General features: G+C 41.1%; 1 long non-coding RNA gene across 7 annotated transcripts in view; it reads right to left on the bottom strand.

Annotated features, from left to right (window-relative positions):
• Positions 1–11,947: 11,947 nt before the first annotated feature.
• LOC101127694 (uncharacterized) overlaps positions 11,948–23,294 on the bottom strand; it is a 36,118-nt gene continuing 24,771 nt past the window's right edge. For 6 of the 7 annotated variants that reach the window (XR_008678580.2, XR_002005100.3, XR_008678574.2 and 3 more), the window contains 5 exons: positions 19,791–19,939; positions 18,873–19,085; positions 15,399–15,566; positions 13,951–14,055; positions 11,948–12,492 (listed from right to left, as the gene is read on the bottom strand). This is a non-coding gene — a long non-coding RNA (uncharacterized lncRNA). The remainder of the gene's footprint in view (positions 12,493–13,950; positions 14,056–15,398; positions 15,567–18,872; positions 19,086–19,790; positions 19,940–23,294) is intronic. The other variant, XR_008678575.2, reaches the window with a different exon arrangement.

Genomic DNA, 23,294 nt, shown 5'->3' on the forward strand with positions numbered 1-23,294 from the left:
TCTTTTCCAAACACAAAGTAGAATGACAAACAGCTCTAAATGAAATCTCATCCACATGCAGTGAGGGCACGCAGGAGGAGCAGCCTTCTTGTTGAAGACTAATGAGAAGGTTCCATTTAGTAGTCTTACATTGCTGTGAGCTGACTTTGCATCTAATACCTTTTTTCTTACTCTTACTCTTTTTCTGAGTATTCTTTTAAATAAGTCTTCTTTTTTTTTTTTTTTTTTTTTGAGACAGAGTCTCGCTCTGTTGCCCAAGCTGGAGTACAGTGGTGCGATCTCAGCTCACTGCAACCTCTGCATCCTAGGTCTAAGCGATTCTCCTGCCTTAGCCTCCCGAGTAGCTGGGATTACAGGCACCCACCACCACTTCTGGCTAATTATTGTATTTTTAGTAGAGACAGGGTTTCACCATGTTGGCCAGGCTGGTCTCAAACTCCTGACCTCAAGTGATTCACCCACCTCTGCCTCCCAAAGCACTGAGATTACAGGCATGAGCCACTGTGCCCAGCCTATTTTAAATAATTATTTAAATATATTTTACGGGGTGTAAATATAAGACCTCCTTTCTTTCTGAAAAACGTGATTTCAGTGAAAAGTTATTTAACCTAAAGTACCCAAGTAAGCTTAAAAATATTAGATAATTTTAAATTTCTATTTACATCTAGGAAGATATATAGATACACACACATTATACACACATATATTTACTCATTTATTCATACATTTATTTTTGTAGAACTTGTAAACTTTTAACTATCATTTACTAAAACAACTGAACTATAGGGAAAATGAAATAGGTCATTTCATAAAAATACATTTAATTACCAAGAATTTAGTATGGGGAATTAATTGCAGAAAGCTTAGCTATAATATCAACTCAAATCAGTATTTTTCCACATGCCTCTTATCAGCCTCTTATAGACTCACTCCTGAGGCGATGAGTTTTGAAATAATTGTTGAAAATGATTTATTGTATTCAATCTGAATGCTTGATGAAGTGGAAGCATTTATTGCTCTGTCATAATTATGTATTTATCTGAATGTTCTTAAAGATAATTACTTGGAATATTTATTTCAATGAAACTTACTAGGTAGAGGTTCATATCAACTATTATGTATGTGAAATTCCAAATTCATCTATCTAGTCTAAAATGCTCTCTATAGAGGCAGGCCTTGAAAATGTCTAACCCTACAGTTGGGTCAAGCACCCTCTGACTAGTGATTCTTGTCACCTGCATCCTGACCAGGAGAAGCAGATATTGGGTGCCAGGGACGTGGGTAATGTCCCATCAAAGGAGGTGGCCACATCTATTCCATTCATTAAGCATGCATGACCTACGCAAGCTATACTGACTAGTTTCTTCACAGAGCTCTATTTGTAGGAGGCAGGTCCCTATAGCTAGAAGTTTTATGTACCTTTCTGTTCCAGCGATTTCTTTCCTGTTTTATGCCTCTGAAGTCATAGAGCAGTACTATCCTAATAATTTTCCACCCTGGATGCATATTTTAATCTTTGGAGGTTAAAAAAAAATACAAATGTAAGTAGATAGAGCAGCAGTTCTCAAACTCTGCATCAAACTCACCTGGAGAGCTTGTTAGATGCAGGTGGCCGAGCCTCGTCCCCATTCCCATCACCATCTCTAGCACCAGAATTCTGATTCAGTAGGACTGGGTAGGCCTGAGAATTTGCATTTCTAACAAGTTCCCAGGTAATGCTGAAGTGCCTGGTCCAGGGCCCACAATTTGAGAACCACAGACCTAGAGAACTGGAATTAATTTGTCTTACATGGGGCCTAGCAGTTATATTTTAAAAACATCCCAGGTGATTCTAATGTGCAATTAGGGCTGCAAATGACAATTAAATCTGGTGGACTTCTTTCTCTAACATGTACCTTTTTATTTTATATCAAGGTTAAGTGTGATATGAAAAATCTTATACCAAATACAAAGGTAACATAACACCAACTGCTGAACATTGAGTCTGACCTAATTTTGAATGCACTTACTGATTTAACTATTACACTAGCAGTAACTTGAGTTGTTAGCTCACATTATACTGGTAAGGCTATGAATATCTTCTTAAAATAATTCTTACTGCATATTTAAAAAAATAAAACATAGGTACATGAATTGCACTCCCAAATATTTTTCAATTTGTTCTACTCAGACCTTCCTAAAGTACTTATAAGAGTCTAACAAGGCCGGGTGCAGTGGCTTACGCCTGTAATCCCAGCACTTTGGGAGGCCGAGGTGGGCGGATCATGAGGTCAAGAGATTGAGACCATCCTGGCCAACATGGTGAAACCCCGTCTCTACTAAAAATACAAAAATTAGCTGGGTGTGGTGGCACGTGCCTATAGTCCTAGATACTCAGGATGCTGAGGCAGGAGAATCGCTTGAACCCTGGAGGCAGAGGTTGCAGTGAGCAGAGATTGCGCCACTGCACTCCAGCCTAGTGATAGAGCGAGACTCTGCCTCAAAATAAATAAATAAATAAATAAATAAATAAATAAATAAATAAATAAGAGTCTAGCTAAATGTTGAACAAACATGGAGAAGCTAAGCAAACAATGTGGTATTGACTATAAATAACATGGGCACAGTATAAAGTATTTTAGATATAATAGACCCATTTCAAATTAATGCCATCACTAAAGAGCCTATAAACCTTGATTTAGAATTAAATCTTATGTTGTTATCATGTATCACTCTGGATCAATAAAGACAGAATAAGCAAATAGATTTGGGAAATTTTGTTGTTGATAAATCATTGAAACAGAGTATTGGAGAAATATTTTTAAACGTTCACAGATGTGTTTCCCTGCATACATGCCCCAAGATCTTGCATCGCGGCTCCCTTTTGAGTACCAGTAGACATTATCCTGGGGAAGATTTTTTTTTACCAGAAGGCTGAAAAGTTCTAGTTAGCACATAGCTTTGCCTGTCAGGGATTATCAGGACTCCAGGGTAATTTGTAATTTCATACAATAGGCATGTGCTGTGAATAGAATTATTTAAGAGAGCTATGATTCAAGTATGGATAAGGGGAACTTTCAAATATTAAGTGGCATTTGAATTTTAAGAGTCTTTTGAAAAGCAAAAACAAAACCCTGAAGTGAGTATATATATCCACTTGTGAAAGCTTCATTTCTACCTGCCATTACGGAAGGGTTCCTTCAGATGGAACATGATAGGTAATGTTTCCACAGCACTTTACAGTTTTCAAGACACTTCTACATATATTACTCATAGAATCCAGGCTTAGCTTTAAAAAATCACTTTTTAGAAAGGCTGAGACAGGAAAGTAGCAAATAATTTGTCTGCTTTTGTTCAATGACATTTATCCATGAACTATATTTGCTTGGTAGCAGCTGAACCTGAGGTAGCAGACAAGTCACGAACAAAGCAGGGAGGAGGAGACGAGGAGGGGGTAAGGAACAGAGCTGCCTGCGGGAAAGATACAGTTAGAAACCCACTGCTCTGGGCAGCGCTGTCCAGGAACGCTCAGCTCCAGAGCTGGATGGCTCTGAAGGCTGCAGATGATCAGGGCAGAATCCCAGGGGGCCCTTATCACCCAGAAAGGAATCTAAAACCAGACAGATGAAAGTGGACACCGAGAGAAATTCAAGGTCAAGGACACCATAGCCAGAAGTGGCCAAGATACACAAAACAAAAACAGAACAGAACAGGAAAATGGAGAGAAGGAAAGAACATAGAATTAGGGAACCTAGCGCGGCTGCAGGGGCCAGGCCAGCGCATGGCCGCTCTTTTTCCCCGCGGCGCAGCTGGCATCATCCTCTCACCATTTTCTCCTTTGGGAGGAATCAATGCCACGGTTTCAAGCTTAAACTTCCCCCGTTGACTCTTGTCTTGATTCTGAGAGAAACCATGCCTTGGGTAAAGGTGTCTTTAAAGATCTGTTGCATGCTTTCATATTTTCTTTTATCAAAATAACAGGCCACCGTCTCAGATTAGCTTAATATGCTTGTCGTATCAGTTTATAATATTAAAAAATATTTTTCCCATAGTTTTTATGTGGTGGAAAGATGGGTCCGGGTTAATGAATATTCTTTGCTACGGCCAGAGAAAATAAAAAAGAGCCCACGCAGTTCTGAAAGCACATTTTTAATCCCCTTCATTACCAGACTAGAAAGGGTATCAGTTCTCTTCTTCCTAGACATACAATAACGAGTACCAGGCTCTAGTCCTTATCGCCCGCCTTCATTCCTATGCACTAAAGCAGCTTACCAAGCCCGATGTTCTCCACGTAACTCGACTCTGCGTTCCATCCACGGAAGAAAGCGCCACGCTGCGTCCTATTTGCAAGGCCTATTCCTTTCACCTTCTAAGTCACATTTGTTATCTCTCTTGTCACAGAAGCTGATTCGACAACACATATTCAGTTATATCCTCCCCTTCATCTCACTCCGCAGCCAGGATGAAGGGACGCACCTGGCATTTAAACCTGGGTGCTGAAATGCCTCTGCTTGTGGCTTAAACCGCTCGCTAAGGATTCCCACTTACATCTTTGCAACAGCCACATTTTGGTAAATGAGTAATCTGTGCTTCTTGAATGGAGAGGCTGGCTATTTCCCTGCAGCCATATTCTCCTTGTGGGCGGTCACTTGAGCATTCTCCTTTAGTGGTGCTTAGAAGAAGATGCCCAGGGGTTCTGAACACAAGGCCAGATACTAGCATCATTTTTGTGCATTGATGGAATTCTACTGCTGATCACAAGACTAAGAAGAAGCAGGGGGGAATGGGGTGGGGCCAAAGCCTGGGTATTGAGAGGAGGGGCAGGGGGCGGAGTGAGGAGGGGTAATTCCGGGTCTCCAGTGGAGCCGCCCCTCTGTAGAACAATCTTGGGAAGTGGGCCTGGCTGCCAGGAGAGGTTCTGGGAGGTCGGTACGGAGGGTGGGCAAGGGGGGCCCAGGCACAGGGTTCAAATACTAAGCAGTCTCGGAGGCAAACAGGCAGTACCTCTGGTAGCAAACGAAGCCATCAGGCACCCTGAAGGATGAGCTGAACCCACCGTGGGGTCTCAGGCAGGTCCTCCAAAGGTAGCAGGTGTGGCAGGACCATCACCATGGTCGAGGCAGTGTGCGGGCACACAGGGCCCCGAGCTTGTTTGAGGCTCTGCTGCCGCCATCTTGAAATTTTAAATAATTCTTTCATTACGGGCTTGGCATTTTTATTTTTTAAATTTTATTTATTTTTTACTGTGCCAGTCCTAAAAAATGCGGCCTGGATTAGGGAGGGGAGGTCAGTGTTTCTTCTAAGCTAATGGGATCCCAGCCAACAATTTAGGGCTTGGAGTAAAACTTCCCCCGACTCCACAATCTGCATCACTCTCTCTGTCCTTCCCCTGCTTGATGTTTCTTTAGAGCAGTCTTCACTTCCTGAATTAAAGTGGTTCTTGTTTACTTTGTTTATTGCCTATCTCCCTTTTGCCTGTAGGAGGCAAGGACTTTGTCCATCTTGTTCACTGCAGTATCCCCAGTCCCTACAACAGTGCCTGGCACATGCAAACATGCGCTGAATGAATGGTTAACTTCAGGCCTTGGGAAAGGTAAGACCCCAGGATCCCAGAGGAATTGCTGGATTCCACGGGATGTGGGCAGCACCTGGAAGTAACTCAGTCCTATACAGAATCTCAGGAAGAAGAGGAGCTCTGTGTCAGGGCAGGAGGATCCTGTGTCTAGGGAGAGATCTGCCATAAGGGTGAGATTGGTGGGTATGTTGCAGGGGGGAGAATCACTAGGGAACTTGAGGCAGGTGAAGGTAGCATAAATAAGATTGGAGGTTGGTGACACTCAATTTTTTTTTTTTTTACTACCTAAGAGTAATATCCAAACTGGCAAGTGATATGCCAGCTTACGTTGGCTTTTTCTAAAGGTAAAGCTGAAGTGGAAATGTGCTAAGTTGTTATTGCCCCAGCAGAGTAGAAGCAACTTCCAAAGTTTCACAAAAGCAACTACTGATTAGCATTGCCTATGGGGCTTGATTTAAGACCCCCAGTGATGAGGCCACCACCCTGTAACGTTTTAGGATTGTCAGAGCACTAGCTTATGTCAATGCACTTCTCGTTATCTGTCAGTGCACTGTGCTTATGAGGCCCTGGACCCTGAGGTGCAAATGTATGTAGAGGTGACCTGAGCCTGGAGTGTACCTGGGACCCATGAGTGACAGCTCTGAACCTTCGGAACTATTTTCAAAATGTTTCAAATGAAACAGACTTTTCCTTTCCTGATCTGAGCACTTCCAAAATATTTTATCTCAGAAGTAGCCTCCCACCTCCTCCTGACTTGCATGATGGACAAACTGAGGTGCTTTAGCTGTGGTCTTAATAAATGATAAGCTTGTGTCCCTGTGAGCAAACCGTAATAAATTTTGGGCTGGGTGCGATGGCTCATGCCTGTAATCCCAGCACTTTGGGAGGCTGAGGCAGGCGGATCACGAGGTCAAGAGATTGAGACCATACAAAAGTTAGCTAGGCGTGGTGGCGCATACTTGTAGTGCCAGCTACTCTGGATGCTGAGGCAGGAGAATTGCTTGAACCCAGGAGGCGGAGGTTGCAGTGAGCCAAGATGATGCCACTGCACTCCAGCTTGGCGACAGAGCAAGATTCCGTCTCAAAAAAAATTTGGAGGCATTGGCATTGAAGAAATATGTTGATTTCCAATTAACCTGAATGACATGTTGGAAAACTAGTTAAAGCAAAAAAACCCTTTAATCACCAAACCTGCTGCTGTGCCCAGTAGGGTCACTCCTCCTGGTCTCAGGTTAGATGAAACTTTCACCTCCACCAGTCAGAGCAGGTGAGCATCAAAGGATGAGACTGTTGGGTTTGTCATTTAGGCATGATGTGATGAGTTTCATTTAATAAGAAGGAAATTATGTTTTCAAGTGTTTTGTTTTTTCCAGCTTTATTGAGGTATAATAGACAAATAATTGTGTGTTTAATGCATACATGATGTTTTCACATATGTATACATTACAAAATGGTTACCACAATCAACCTAATTAATATATCCATCACCTCCCACAGTTGGTTACTTTTGTGTGTGTGGTGAGAACATTTAAAATCTGCTCTCTTAGCAAATTTCTAGTATAGAATACAGTAACTATAGTCACCATGCTGTGTATTAGAGCTCCAGAACTTCTTTTTCCTGACTAACTAAAATGTTGGGCCCTTTGACCCCATCTTTCCAGCCCTGCCTCATTCCCCCAGCAACCATTATTCCACTCTCTGCTTCTATGAGTTTGACTTTTTTATTCTATAGAAATGAGATCATCTAGTATTTTTCTTTCTGTGTGTGGCTTATTTCACTTAGCACGTCCTTCAGGCTCATCCATGTTGTCTTAGATGACAGGATTTCCTTGTTTTTTTTAAGGCTCAATAATATTCCGTTGTGTATATACACTACATTTTCTTTATCCATTCATCATCACTGGGCATTCAGGTGGTTTCCATATCTTAGCTATTGGGAATAGTGCTGCAATGAATATGGGAGTGCAGATTTCTCTGATGATTATTAAGTATTTTATTTTTGCCTTCTCTACAGCATAGTGGTTAAGACCAAGGTCACTGAAGCCAACATGCCTGGGTTCAAATCCCAGTTCTGATACTTGTTAGCTGTGTAACCTTTAGCAAATTAACTTCTCTGTGCCTCAGTTTCCTTATCTGAAATATAAATTCCTAACTTCTTGGGGAGGATTCAATGAATTTATACATATAAAACATTTAGAATGGGGCTTGGTGTATCCTAAGAATTCAATGTATGTTGGCTATTCTTGTCATCTCATTATTCTTGTCACCATTTTTTCAGCCCATCTCTTCTGATGGGGAAATCAATGTCTATTCTCTCATTTATCCTATTCCTGTTTGGATTTACAGCTCTTGAGGCAATGATGTGGATTGAGTTTTATGACATTTCTCATTTATTAATCCATTACTTAGTCAGTAAAGATCTCTGCAGTTTAGAAAAAGGCATAGCATGAACGTCTTTAGCGCAGGGAGTGGAATGAGTGCTGATTCTGACCTCTGGAGGCCTGACCTAATGATCACAGTGTCACGGCTGAGTTTCCTGCCTGTTAGACACAAGCTGTTTAACGTGGTCACCAAATATATCAGGTGACAGGCAAAGAAAGATGAACTATGGATATGGAGAATATCATTTATGATGTTCATTTAGGGTTCCCTAGAGTCAAATCAAGTCTAAGACTCACTGGAAAGAATAAGAACCAAATCAAACCTGTTATCACAGTGAAACATCTCTTTCCAAGGCACCTTATAACCAGGCATAACTCCAAGTCATGTAATCTGCAAAACAGAGATAATTACACCTGCCTGCTCTGTGTCGCACAGAGACAGTGTGAGGATTAATTAAATAATGACTGCCAAGAACACCGAGCTCCTTTGAGATAAACGCTCTACAAATGCAATCTTAGATGATTAGTCAAAATTTTATTCTGTAAATATCAGGACAGACCTGCAGCTTATGAGACCAGGTTCATAAAGACCACATCTGCACTGCTGGAATTCCCCCAGAGGATAGAAAGCATGTCTGGAAAATTCCTGACCACCAAACTAATACATTTCTAGAGAACCTTTGTTTTATATAGTTCCACATAACTCGACACATGCTTTCTTAACTCTTATCAGAGTCTCACACCAGGTGCCTGCATTTGGAGTCGTATCTTCCATAGTGACATTGCTGCCTTCCAAATGAATATCTTTTCTGTGGTTGGGGCCTCATTCAGCTGATTCCACTTTATGTGACTTTATCTTCATCATTGTAGGGTGACCCTCCCAGTTTTCCCAGAATGCAGGACTTTCAGTGCTAAAACTGGGGCTAGTCCTGGGAAATTGGGATCAGCTAGTCAGCCTAACATGGTTTGCAATAATAATGATACTATGTTGCTTTGTAACCTCCTGGAATTTACCTCTGAGTCTTGATAACCTGTTATATAAAATATTGAGGCCAAAACTGATAATAAGAAATTATTTTGTGCAAGGTGCAGTTCTAAATTATTTATGCTTAATACCACAACTCCTGAAGGAAGGCATTATCATTACATCCATTTGACAGATGAGGCAGATGAAGATAAGGGAATTTGCTTAATGTTACTCAGCTGGCAAATGGGCAGGGCTGGAGTGCCTCGCCAGGTGATGAGGTACCAGGCCCCTGTTCTTAAGCGTCATGCCATACTGCCTCTCTAAGAGAACTTCCAGGGCTCAGAGTTGATAATTTTCATATGAAAGGAAGCCATTTTGTTTCTTTATTTCTATGTATTATAACAACTCAATAAACTAAGGGGACATATCTTCTCTTTTTCTCTGATTAAAAAATGCAAAACAGGGCCGGGCGCGGTGGCTCACGCCTGTAATCCCAGCACTTTGGTAGGCCAAGGCGGGCAGATCACGAGGTCAGGAGATCGAGACCATCCTGGCTAACACAGTGAAACCCCGTCTCTACTAAAAACACAAAAAATTAGCCGGGCGTGGTGGCGGGCGCCTGTAGTCCCAGCTACTCAGGAGGCTGAGGCAGGAGAATGGTGTGAACCCAGGAGGTGGAGCTTGCAGTGAGCCGAGTTCGTGCCACTGTACTCCAGCCTGGGTGACAGAGCGAGACTCCATCTCAAAAAAAAAAAAAGTGCAAAACAGCTTAGGACTCCCTATGCAGAATGAGCAGCAAATCTGTTCTCTCTCTTTTGATTGCTCCTCTCCCACTGAACTGGCCTATCTCCCTTTTGCCTGTAGGAGGCAAGGACTTTGTCCATCTTGTTCACTGCAGTATCCCCAGTCCCTACAACAGTGCCTGGCACATGCAAACATGCGCTGAATGAATGGTTAACTTCAGGCCTTGGGAAAGGTAAGACCCCAGGATCCCAGAGGAATTGCTGGATTCCACGGGATGTGGGCAGCGCCTGGAAGTAACTCAGTCCTATACAGAATCTCAGGAAGAAGAGGAGCTCTGTGTCAGGGCAGGAGGATCCTGTGTCTAGGGAGAGATCTGCCATAAGGGTGAGATTGGTGGGTATGTTGCAGGGGGGAGAATCACTAGGGAACTTGAGGCAGGTGAAGGTAGCATAAATAAGATTGGAGGGATGATGCGCCTTGCTTGACTGGCTGGAGCTGCAGCTCTCTATCCACTGGGTCAGAAGTGGAACAGGCATCCAGCGCCTCATGAATGCAGACCTTTCCCGACTCTACTCTTCAAAAACTCAGGTATCTTGGGGTCAAGCTTCTTTTCCTTTTTCAAACCTCAGATAAAAAGTGCTGGTTACAACTCCTTTCCATTGCAATCGAGTTACCAGCTCACAGTCCAAAGTTTGGTCAAGCAAGGAGCATCATCGCTCCTGTCCTGTGTGGCCTGCAGCACGGGCCGATTCAGTGGGAGAGGAGCACTCGAAAGAGAGAGAACAGATTTGCTGCTCATTCTGACAGGGAGTGCTCGTTATGCGGCCGCCGTAACAGAACACCATAGACTGGGTAGTTTAAACAACACACTTATTTTCTCACAGTTCTGGAGTCCGGAGGTTCAAGATCTGGATGCCACCATAGCCAGGTTCTGATGAGGACCCTCTTCCTGGCTGAAGGGTTAGCTGGCTGCCTTCTCACATGAGTAGGAGTGAGAGGGCGAGCCGGTGAGCTCTAGTGTCTGTCTCCTCCTATAAGGAAACGAATTCCATCATGAGGGGCCCACCGTCATGACCTTATCTAAACCTAATGATCTCCAAAGACCACATCTCCAAATAGCATCACATTAGGAATTAGGGCTTCAGCGATATGAATTTTTTTTTTTTTTTTTTTTTTTTTTTTTTTTTTTTTGGTGGCAGGGGAAATCACAATTCAGTCCATAGCAAGAGCTAATTGAATATCTTCAGGGTAATCACTCCCCTTTAACAGGGGGAGAACTAACTCTGGTAACTTAAAGGTTATTTTCTTCCCTTATTGTGCCTAAGCCAAAGTGGCTTTCTGATCCCCGTCTTGTTTCTGCATAAAAAGAACAAAAAGTCATTTTAATGTGCAGGAGACATTCTCATTCTACCTGTGAAAAATAGTATCAAAATGATAACTCACTTAGTTTGGGGCTTAGTGCTTTAAGGATGGTAGCTCCAAGAGGCCTTGGCATATAACATTCCTACCCTCGATTTTGAATTCAAAATTCAGATTGAAGTGGCTCAAAGCAAAGTATTATTTTTCTCCATTCTATAATTAGCCATCGCCAATAGCTAGTTGTCTAGCTGTTAATTCCTGTTTATATCCTGTAGTTCTTCAGCACATGCAGAATTGCTCTCACAAATCAGGGAGCGGAAGACAGACATCATGTGAAACAGAGGGGAATGTGATTGGCTTGTTGAGCCAGAAAGATCAGGCCTCTGAACAAGTGGTCTCTGATTAACTCTGAATTCTGACTGATTGGAGGTGTTTCACACATCAACAAATTCCACTGATGTTTCTATCGTCCACCGTTTGTTTGTTTGCATCACTATGCCCAGCCATCCCACCACTCAAGCTTTGGTTTCATGAAAAAAGCAAAACACTAAAAAGTTTAAAATGTGTTTCTGCTATCATGCCACCTCCCTGGAAACACCAGTCATTTTCTTACGAGAGTAAAAACTAGATTAATTATGAGAGCCTATGCCAGAGGTGACCTGGCACAAATCCCACCCTCCGTGCTTTTTGTTGGTTGTCTTTGTCTTAGGGTTTTTGCAAGAATTAAATAAAATAATTTGCATATGTAAAGCGCTTAACATGGTGCCATGTGCAATGAATATTAGTTCATTTAATTATTTTCATAATCCTGTGGAAAAAGTTATTTTCCCTTTGTATGACATAAGAACAGGCAGCTGAATGAATATTTGTTGAATGAAGATTATCTAGACCAACGGTTTCCAAAATTTCGGATTTCAAGGCTCATTAAAACTAAAAAGGAAATTGGGATTGATGCAGGGCTGCTTTTTATTTTTCTAAGCTGAGGCATGTGAAAATTAATTTCCAGTTACTAGCAACAATATGGTGTTACAAACAAAAGAAGTTGTACAGCAGATATAATATAGAATTAAAACAGAATAGATTTAACTTATAGAAAGGCATGTCTTTTCTCCTGTTTTTCTTGATTTGCTGAGGAATGGTGGAAGTAAGGTGGTCTGGCAGAGGACACGAACTCACATTTAGAAATCTCTAATCCCATCCAAACCTTTGCCTCCATAAACCATCTGAGCCAAGTGGTTGTTGCTCCTAATTTTAGGGATCCTTGGGCATGAAGATTTCACAGTCTTCCTGGCAGCTTCTTCTAAAGTTTAATCATGCTTAAGTTATGTCTGAGCCGCCCGGAGGATTGAATCCAACCAATGAAGAAAAAGCAGCCTGACCTGTCTGCCTTCTGGGCGGGCTGTGCCTTCTGAGGTGTTCACATGTATAATCAAATCTCCTTTTGGTCATTCAGATTTGAAGATGAGCCTCACTCAGAGCAAGCACTCCTAGAATTAAAAAGAAAAAAAAGTAAGCAATATGTGACTCTAACTGAAGGCTTTTTGCCCATTCTCTCTGGGAACATATAAGAATTCTGGAATTTGAGTCTATATAATATCATCCTTATGTCAAGTCATGAGATCTTCAATCAGAATAAATATGAAATTACAGTAAATATGAAATCAGAGTAAATATGAAATATGTCATGGTCTGGTATACCTCAACATAAAACCCCACACAGCCATTTGAGCCACTGGGGACATTTTACTTTTCATAGAAATTTCTGGGCCTCATAAAAGGACTTTTCATGTAAAGTAGTTATAATAAAATGAAGTCAGACTCTCTCCACTTGACATTTGTCACAATCATTGCAATGATATAGTTTGGGTATTTGTCCCCTCCAAATCTGATGTTGAAAATGGATCCCCAAAGTTGGACGTGGGGTCTATTAGGAGGTGTTTGGCCCAGTGGGACGGATCCCTCATGAATGGCTTAGTGGCCTTCTCATGATTAAGTTCTCACTCTTAGTTCCTGTGAGATCTGGTTATTGAGAAGAGTCCGGCACCTCCTTTCTCTCTCTCTCACTTCTGCTCTCACCATGTAACACACTGGCTCCCCTTCCCCTTCTGCCATGATTGGAAGCTTCCTGAAACTCTTACCAGAAGCAGATGCTAGCACCGTGCTTCTTGTACAGCCTACAGAGCTGTGAGCCAAATAAACCCATTTTGTTTAGAAATTACCTGGCCTTGGGTATTCGCAGGGGTTTCCAATCTTTTGGCTTCCCTGGGCCACACATAAAATACACTAATGGTAGCTGATAAGTGAAAAAAAATTGCAAAAAAAAAAACCTCATAATGTTTTGAGAAAGTTTACGAATTTGTGCTGGGTCGCATTTAAAGCTGTCCCGAGCTGCATGCATCCCATGGGCCGCGAGTTGGACAAGCTTACTTTATTGCAACACAGACTAAGATATGCAAGGATCTGAAGTTTGTTGCTACTCAAAATGTTCAGTAGTAATCTGGGAGGCTATATATTCCCTTTGGGGCAGGGTCAAGTAAAATAGGAGGACTGACTTTATTTGTTAAGAAGATTAATTCATGTTACAGATAAGTTCCACGATGGGGCTGAATTTTCTTTATCCTTTTAAAATAAAAGCACAGTACCAAAAATCCATAATTTTTTTTGTTTCTTTTAATTTGGGTCTATACAAGGCAGCTAGTTACAGAATATGTTTCATTATTTGCACCCATTTGGTGTCCACATACAGCCTGAGAATGGTGAGAAGATTCGAGAGAACACGAATTTAACTTGAAGTAAATTTAGAGGACAATCAAAAGAATTATTCTAAGACTCTTCCTGATATAACAAATCAATAGAAATTTTGAAGTAAACGTTGGGCTAAGGCTTTCTTACATTTAGTGTCTTTTTAAATCATGTTTTACAGTCATTTACCCTTCAGTTCTTACCTAAGATGACATCTTTTCTGTAGCCTCCAATCAGGACAAATGATTCAACAGAACAGTTGAAATTTTTATTATACTAGAAAGCTTCAACATGTGGGTTCACTGTATCTGAATGTGAATAGAAAACAACATTATAAAATATCAACCTGTAGTCTCAATCATCAGGATATTTACATATTTTAGTGTTTTTTAAAAAACCACCTTAAAATGAGTCTAATGGATTTCTATACACACATACACAGACATTCATGCCGTTAACCAGGGAATTGCCAAAAGCACACTCCCCATTGTGACTAAATGTTACCACTATATTAAAATGTTTTCTAGTTCTGAATCAATAAAGAAAGGTTTATGTTAAAAAAAAAATGCTCCCAAGAACCCAGCAGACAGCTGAAAAACAGGAAATATGTTGACTTTAATCAATATACACCATTTTAAGTGAAAGCATCACTCCTCAGAAAAGGGAGTGTGCTTTGGAGAAGGCAGGAAGACATTGTTCTGTGGGGGGGATTTCTCTTTATCCAGGTGACTCTTTGCAATAAATTTTGAAAACCAAAATTAAACAGTAAATGTAGATTTCCTCTATGATATGTGAGTGTTTTGAGTAAAGTCCCAATTGTGCCCTTTGTCCTCCTCCCTCAGAAAATACAATTTTTAAATAAACAGGGAAGGGCCCAAGACTATACGAATTCACTCAATAGTACTCTTGCCAAAAGGAAGATGTATCACTATTAAAATAGAAATGGCTCTAGCGGGCTTTCACAATCTAATGCCCCTGCTTTTAGCAAATTCAAGAAACTAGGACATTACTGGGTCCATACACTATCAAGGGATTCTCTTTTGAATACAAAGCACAGCCTAGACTGCATGAAGGACATCTGAGAAGGCCACAGAAACACTGCGCAGGGAGAATGGCGGTAGTGTTTAAAAGAAACCTTCACTGGAGTGATTGGAAACCGGGGCCATGTAAGGATAATGCTTTCCAGGATGGTTTAAACAATCATCCTCAAAGGTGCAATTCTCCAAGTGAGTATGGACCATGTCTCCCTAATGCTGTGTCTTTGCTAATGTATTACAGCATTAGTGCTATTTATAATCAACAAAATTACTAACACTGTAATCATGTGAGTTTGGTGATAGTAATGATGACAGAATAAACAGTAGTAATAAACAGCAGTCAGAATGCCTTTGCTGCAGTTCTTGATGTTGATGGCAAACACAGCCAAGGAAGATTGGTTTTGTTTGTTTTTTCCTTTTTTAGGGAAGCCATCCAAGCGGGCAGAACCTGCAAGTGTTGGCCAGGAGAACGGTTTTATATACCTTTTAAAATTAGGCTTCCTGAAAGGAGATGTCACAAAGATTCATTGGCTAAGATTTATAAATAGTTCACTTATTTTAAAAAATAATCACATATATGTTTCTGTAAATTATACTTGCAAACATATGCTCACCATTCCCCCTCGTGGAAAGGCTGTGGCTAATCCATATTTGGAGCTGACACCCTTTCTGGGTTCCCTCTTTAGCCAGATCACGCACATTTGCTGCTGCCCCACCGAAGCGCCTGCGCATTAGAGTTCCTTCTGTACTACTCTGAGCAGTTCCTTATGCGTCTGTTACCACTGATGTTGGGTAAAAAATAACATCCAGAGGCTTTACTATCTATAATTAAGAGCTCCGGTGCTACTAGTGATATAAGGATTGAGCTGTTTGAGAAACAGACATTTTATCTTCTGGTTGGTTTTATTTCCTTGTGTTAAATTATGAGTGAATGTTTCTCTCGTTTCTTACTTTCCCTGTAAGTAGTCTTTTCTACAGCAAAATTACTACTCATTCTTAATAACTACCAGGCAATAAAGTGAGCTGTCTATTTGGGAGACAGTGGGTGTGCATTCCAACTATTCCATTCATCGTGTTTGCAGGACAGCAAGGGGGAGGGATTTCTGGGGCCTCTGGAGAGGGTGGCTTAAAAGACTACAGGAAGCTGGTATCAATGTTTTGCTTCTTGATGGAAGAGAGCTTCATGATAGCTCTGGGATTGAATAGGCAAAGGCAAATAAAATAAAATCAATCGCCTTACAGTTAAGAGCTCTGTTAAACAGAGCACTTGTTTGAGCTTGTTTTTAAAAGTCCATGCCCTTTGACTCAGCAGTGAACATTTCTAGAGATTTATCTTAAGGAAATAACCAGATCAGCAATGAGCATTTCTAGAGATTTGTTTTAAGGAAATAACTAGATCCATGGCAGAGATGTTCATTCAAGCATATTGTCCACATCATTGTTTATCATAGTCCCTATCTTGGCTCAGAACAGGAGAGATTAGGACTTGTCTGGATACAGGTAGTTTATTTCCAACATGATCCTGGGAAGCAGGAGGGAGAGGGTAGGGAAGAGGGAAAAGCAAACTTAGTGAGGCTGATGCCTTGGGCTGCTGGGACTCAACTCCACAGCGCCCTCTCGCGAAACACGCACAAGGTCTCCTGAAGCATTTATTCACCAGTCCGTCCCCACTGGTTTAAGGTTGTCTAGGAGCAAGGAGAAAGACTCTCCTTTGCTTCAAGGCTCTTTAGCATCGGAAAAGCCCCTTTGCTAGCTTTTCCATGTGAGTCTGAGCTCTCATGACCATGTTCATTGCAGCTATGGCTGAAACCAGAGGCAGGCCAAAGAACACAACCCTGGGAACCCGAGGCGTCCATTATAAGCCGAACTGGAAACACCCAGAAGATCCACTCACTGGAAACTGTTTAAATAATTCTTATAGATACACACAGCAGAGGGTTTTGTAGTCATCGGCAATTATGATGTCTGTATTTATTTATGGACATAAAGAGGCATGTGCCAACAAAAAAAGCATGTTACAAAGCAGGATATATACTATTTTTTAAAATCTATAAATGTACAGATGTACCGCAGGTTATGAAACACACAACAGATACAAAATTGTTTTATGCAAATTGCTCCATAAGGTACATAATTTAATTTTAGAGATGTGGACATTTGTACATCCAGTGCAAGGCTAAATGTGGGAAATGCACTTCAGAGCTCCACAGCCCCTTCCCCATGGCCCTCACTGGGTCCTCACCTGTCTCCATTACCTGCTGTGATCTCTGTGTGTCAGCCACGCTAATTCCATGTTGTTTGTGTCATTTCCCCTTTACTGCCTTCTAATTTCAACTGGAAATTGCTGATAAGGACAGAGGCTAGCAGTCTATTTGAAGGCGTAAGGGGAAAGATACAGCACCCCTAGTACAAAGCTGGTGGCTAGGCATGAGTGGCTCAATAATTTCAAAGACCTTGTCTTTTTTTTTAAAAAATCATTTTAAAAAGGAATGGTAACACCATGAATGGTGATACAAAAAGCCGCAGAAGCAAATCGAAAGCATTTCAATGTATATGAAATATGATTTACTTAAGACCTTTGAAAAACAGATGATTGTATAAATTGCATAAGTTGGAAGATGTCTCTATTCCCTAGGAAAAGTGATTTTCTCTGGATGGTGGAATTTCAAATTATATTTCTTTGTTGGCATTTTCCCAATATTTCTCAAAAATTATGTTAGTTAAGAAAGCATGATGATGACAGAGACAGGGATGAAAGACACAGCATCTTTTTAGTCACTTGCAGTTATTGTGGGAAATTTCCATTAATAAACACAAAGAGGCCGTTCCAGAGCATCTATGTAGGGATCTGTTGGAAGGAGCGAGCTGAAGCTGTGTTTCATAGCACTTTAGATGAAACAGAAAATGACAATTCTGATTGTCTATGTTAACAATGAAGGAGAGTGGCTTATAGAGATTATGGACAAAGCTCCTCCTCGCCACCGCCTTCAATCCCTGACATCTCCTCTAGCCGTCCTAAAAGGTGACGCCCAGGTGACCTTGCAAGCAGCAAGTGTCTGACTGGAATCTCACCTCTTTCCATGATAACACAAAACCAGCCTTTTGACCTCATAGCAGAGCAAGGCCAGGTGGTCTGGAACATGGTTAGCCACAAGCTGACTTTCTAACCAGCCTATTTTTTCCCCCTGACAACACTGGGCAGTTTAGTGAGTCAGATGGTGATTCCCTACCTGCGAACTGTTTTTCTATGTAAAATAAATGCCAGCTGTTTCTAGCTGTTGATTATGGGTCCTCCTTTAAGAACACTTTCTGGTTACTTTTTAAAACTAGATAGTATCTTACATCTTTAGAATATAATCACAGTTATTTCGTAATTATTTTTAAATGATGCTATTTAAAAAGTGCCATGTAGTTAAAAAATGTGTATGTGCCCTAGCTGAATGCAGCTGTAATAAATCCTGTGAATTGAAGTTAATAAATATTTAGACTTTTCAGTGCATAAAAAAATGAAGGTTGATGGGCACTGAGAAGAACGGGGACATTATTTAAATGTTATGCATTTTAATGGAAGAAATAGTTTGGTTGTTGTCCTCCCTTTCTTCAAAGCAATGATTTTCAGGCTTGGATTTTCAACACCCCATGCACTCACCAATTATCCCGAGGGAGGCCACAGAATTGCCATTGCCTTGTGTTCAGCTCATCGCATTCATTGATTTAATAGGTCCACCTGGACATTTTTCAAAGCCAGTAATTGAAAATGTAGCCTGACAGGTTAGCAGGAGTGGCAGGGCCTGGGCGGCAGGGGTGGAGTGGAGGAGGGTAGCTACTTTCTCATCAGCAACTGTAGCGGGTGCATCAAATGCTAGCACCCAAAATGCTGACCCAGGGGCTACCCAGAGACCAGAGGACAGACGACAGGTGCATCCCTTCTGGGCAGTGACCGGCCTCAGAGGAGAGCTCAGAGGCAGGTGAGTGGTAGGAGACTCATGTCCCAAAATCACCCAGTTTGCCACAAATCCAATAAGATTCAAAAGCAACAATGTTACAGAGGCCATGTGTTATTTTTTTCCTTTTCTTTTCTTCATTACCTGAAATTCTTTTGTGTGTGTGTGAGATGGACTGTTTCAAGCTCAGCTAATCCAGATCTATTTCTATGCATCCATTATTATTGTTGGTAGCAGTAATGGGATTTTAAAATATTAACGGATGTTTCCACCTCTCTGCAGTGTTTTCTGCCACTGTCTCCATTCCTTCAGGTATCCAGGCAATTGTGTGCTCATTATCTCAGGAAGGATGTGATTCTGTGGGAAGCAGGGGAGAGAGAAGTGTGAGCAAGCCGAACCTCAGGCCTCAGGGGAAATTGTGAAGGCTTTGAGGAAAAACAAAATAGTTGGGAAGAAGGATATTATAAGGGAAGCAAGGCTCCTCTGAGGACTGGAAGGGATTTCCCAGACTGGATGAGGAGGCCAAAGAGCAGAGGACAGGTGTTTCCTTCCTGTTAATACCTAGCTAGCCCTAGAGATGATCTTAGAACGAAGTGACAGATGAGAAAAGCTGACTGAGCCCAGGGACAGGAAGACCCCAGAGAGGGACTTCAGAGAGAATATAGGAAGAGGGGCTGTAGATAGCCTCACAGGAGCCTGTGCACCTCCAAGGAGTCATAGACACAGCAGGGAGGGGGTGGGGCCTAAACGTGCCATTTGGACAGAAAGAAAGGATGTCACTTGCAGCCTGTTGTGGATCAACAACTGAGGGCAAGTGGATGCCCCAGCAGACATCTGTGTGGAGAGATGACCCTGGCAACCAGGTGCCCCCGACTCCTACCACATCCACACCCTGGGACTCTGTGAACCCCCAGAATTCCACAGGAAGGAAACACAAGAGTGACTGAGATTGAGTTTCTAGGCTTAAAATAGACATTAAGTTTAGTGGTAGAAAGTTTACATTTTTTTTGTACATTTGAATTATGAATAAGATTCATGTCACCTAGTGTTATTTGTCCTTACCATATGGTGTGGATGTTAGAATTATGAAACCTATCATTATAGATTTCAGTGTTTCAAAACATTTCCATGCACTTTAAAAAAAGTGATCTCCTCCAAAAGTGTGTGAGGTTTAGAGGAAGGCTATTATCCTTACAAGCGAGATGAGGATGCTGGAAGACAGGGAGAGAGGTGAAGGAATTTGTTTAACATCACACAGCTGGTATCCACATCCTGTTTCACGAGACCCTTTTAAATCCATCCTACCACCATCTTCTCCCACCACCTACCACTTCTTGTACCCCTTCCCTACCATAGAAATAACACATTTCACATCCTTTTTAGCATAACAAATCTTTTTAAAGATTTTGCAGTCTTTTGAAACAAATCAAATGGTGTATTTGAAATAAAACCAAGGCATCAAGGCAATGGAACAAAGCACTGCTTTGCTTTCAAAGCCCGTTTCACCTACCCCCACAGCTCTTAAGTTAGTATTACCACACTAGTAAGTCTCCAGAGACTTTGGAGACCACCTGCTACAGTCCCCTTCCACCTAGAATGAGAAAGGTAGTCATTGTTCAAGGTCACACAGCCAGGCAGGGGCAAACTGAGGGGGTAATAAAACCTGGCCTCCTTATCCGCTGTTCAATACTCTTTCCTATACACAAGATTTCAAGTTAGCTTGAGCAAAAATAAGTTCAAACTTTGATGAATTTAGCAATGTTCCCCAAACTCTATTTGTAAAAAATAGCCCTTTAACCAAAAAAAAAAAAAAAAAAAAAGTTGGCATATAATGCTCTCTTTACTTGAGATGCTTTAAAAATTTCTTCTGTAGAAAAAAGTAGTCACGATAAATTTCTCATATTGAAAATGTCAAGCTCTATTTGTTATATGATGATGTCAGTGACTATAAAATATGAATTTCTGCTTGAGGATAGAAACTCTACAAAGATTTGGATTCTAATATCTGTTGAGATATGAGTGATAACTAGGAAGTTGCTTTGCTTGAGTTGTTTTGAAATAGTTGTTATGACTATTCCATTGTTCATTGCGAGTCTGTATATGTGCATGTCTGAAACAGAGATTGCAGTTGCTGATATTTGTACTCATATTTGTCACTGTCACCAAACTCCAAAATGGATATTGCCAAAGGGTTTCATTCTCATGCAAGACCTTGTGGCTGACAATGGGCAGGACAGAAACTAATATTTGCTGAGTATCTACTATGTGTGGGACCATACCAGGAAGACAGGGAACTTCTACTTCTGTAGAAAATTGGCAGAGCTGAACAAACATTTAAAAAATTGCTCAACATCACTAATGATCAGAGCAATGCACATCAAAACCACAATGTGATACCACCTTTACTCCGGCAAGAATGGCCATAATCAAAAAATCAAAAAATTATAGACATTGGTGTGGATGCAGTGAAAAGGGAACACTTCTACATTGCTCGTGGGAATGTAAACTAGTACAATCACTATGGAAAACAGTGTGGAGATTCCTTTAAGAACTAACAGTAGAAGTACTGTTTGATCCAGCAATCCTGCTACTGGGTATCTACCCAGAGGAAAAGAAGTCATTATATGAAAAAGATACTTGCACACGCATATTTATAGCAGCACAATTCGCAATTGTAAAAATATGAAACCACCCCAAATGCCCATCAGTCAAAGAGTGGATAAAGAAATGTGGTATATATATACGATGGAATACTACTCAGCCATAAAAAGGAATGAATTAATGGCATTTGCAGCAACCTGGATGGAACTAGAGGCTAATATTCTAAGTGAAGTAACTCAGGAATGGAAAACCAAACATCATATTTTCTCACTCATAAGTGGGAGCTAAGCTATGAGGATGCAAAGGCATAAGAATGATACAATGAACTTTGGGGACTCAGAGGGAAAGCGTGGGAAGGCGGTGAGGGATAAACGACTACAAACTGGGTTCAGTGTATACTGCTTGGGTGATGGGTGCACCAAAATCTCACAAATCACTACTAAATAATTTACTCATATAACCAAATACCACTTGTTCCCCCCAAAACCTATGGAAATAAAAAATTTAAAAAAAATAAAAATAAAATTGGCAGGCCTGCAGTGGCTTGAAGATGCTATGACTAACTCACATGCCATTTATCAATATATCCATTCAACAGATAGTCTGCAAATATGCACTGGGCTCCTAGAATATTACAGGTATTGTTCTAGGTGCTTGGGATACAGCAGTGAATGAGGAGACAAGTTCCAATATCTCCTGGAGGTTACATTCCAGAGAGAAAATAAAAATAAAAAATAAGCAAATAAATGCACAAGCTAACTACCTTCTTTCTGCATTGTGGTAAGCATCTAATTGCATTGTATGTGGGAACTACTATATTCATTTAATGTTACAAATGAGTAAAATAAAGGAGAGAGAGGGTAAATAACTTGACCTAAGGTCTCAAAGCTTATGAGAGGCAGAGATGAAATACTAACTCGGGAAATCTTATTTCAGGGCTTATGTTCTTAACTACTATAAAACTGCTGTAGATTAAATGTTTGTGACCTCTTTCCCCCAAATTTATATGTTGAAACCTAATCCCCAATGATATGGTATTAGGAAATGGGGCCTTGGGAGGTGATTAGGTCATGAGGGTGGAAGCCTCATTAATGAGATTAGTACTCTCAGGAAGAAGGTCCCAGAGAGTTTCTTTGCTCCTTCTTCCATGTGAGGACACAGCAGAAAGATGGCTGTGTATGAACCAGGAAGAGGGCCCTCAACAGACACCCAATCTGCCAGTGCCTTGCTCTTGGACTTCCCACCCTCTAGAACCGTGAGAAATAAATTTTTGTTGTTTATAAGCTACACAGTCTATGGTGTTCTGTTATAGAAGCCCAAATGGACTAAGACAAAAAGTTTATTAAAAAACAACCTACTAAATGGTAGGACAGGTGAGGAAGACAGAAAATGATGATACTATGCAACAATTAGTATACTTAGGTAAGCAAAGTTAGCGTAGGGGCATATAGGAAGGGCAACTCATCCAGAATAGAGGTGTCTGAAAAGGATTTCTGGAGAAGTTGAAGCCTGATCTGGGCCTTAAAGAATAAATGGAAATTAATGAGGACAGGGAAATGGAAAAGCATTGCAAACCGTAGGCAACTTCAATGTCATGCTTCAGGTTGTGATAGTGCATTGGGGAGCTGTGAGACAGGAGCTGAAAAGAAATCAAGAGCTAGATTCAGGAGGGCCTTGGGTACCACTTCAAGGAGGACTTTGGACTTTTCCTCTAAAGATAATGGGAAGCTATTGGCTGATTTTAAGATATGATCCCATTTGCATTTTAATTTTTTTTGAGACAGAGTCTCTGTCTGTTGCCCAGGCTGGAGTGCAGTGGCCCCATCACAGCTCACCGCAACTTCCATCTCCTGGATTCAAATGTTTCTCTGCCTCAGCCTTTCAAGTAGCTGGGATTACAGGCATGCATCATGACACCCAGCTAATTTTTGTATTTTAAGTACAGACAGGGTTTCACCAGGTTGG

The sequence above is a fragment of the Gorilla gorilla genome, chromosome 2 (genome assembly GCF_029281585.2).
Source record: "Gorilla gorilla gorilla isolate KB3781 chromosome 2, NHGRI_mGorGor1-v2.1_pri, whole genome shotgun sequence".
Taxonomy (NCBI): Eukaryota; Metazoa; Chordata; class Mammalia; order Primates; family Hominidae; genus Gorilla; species Gorilla gorilla.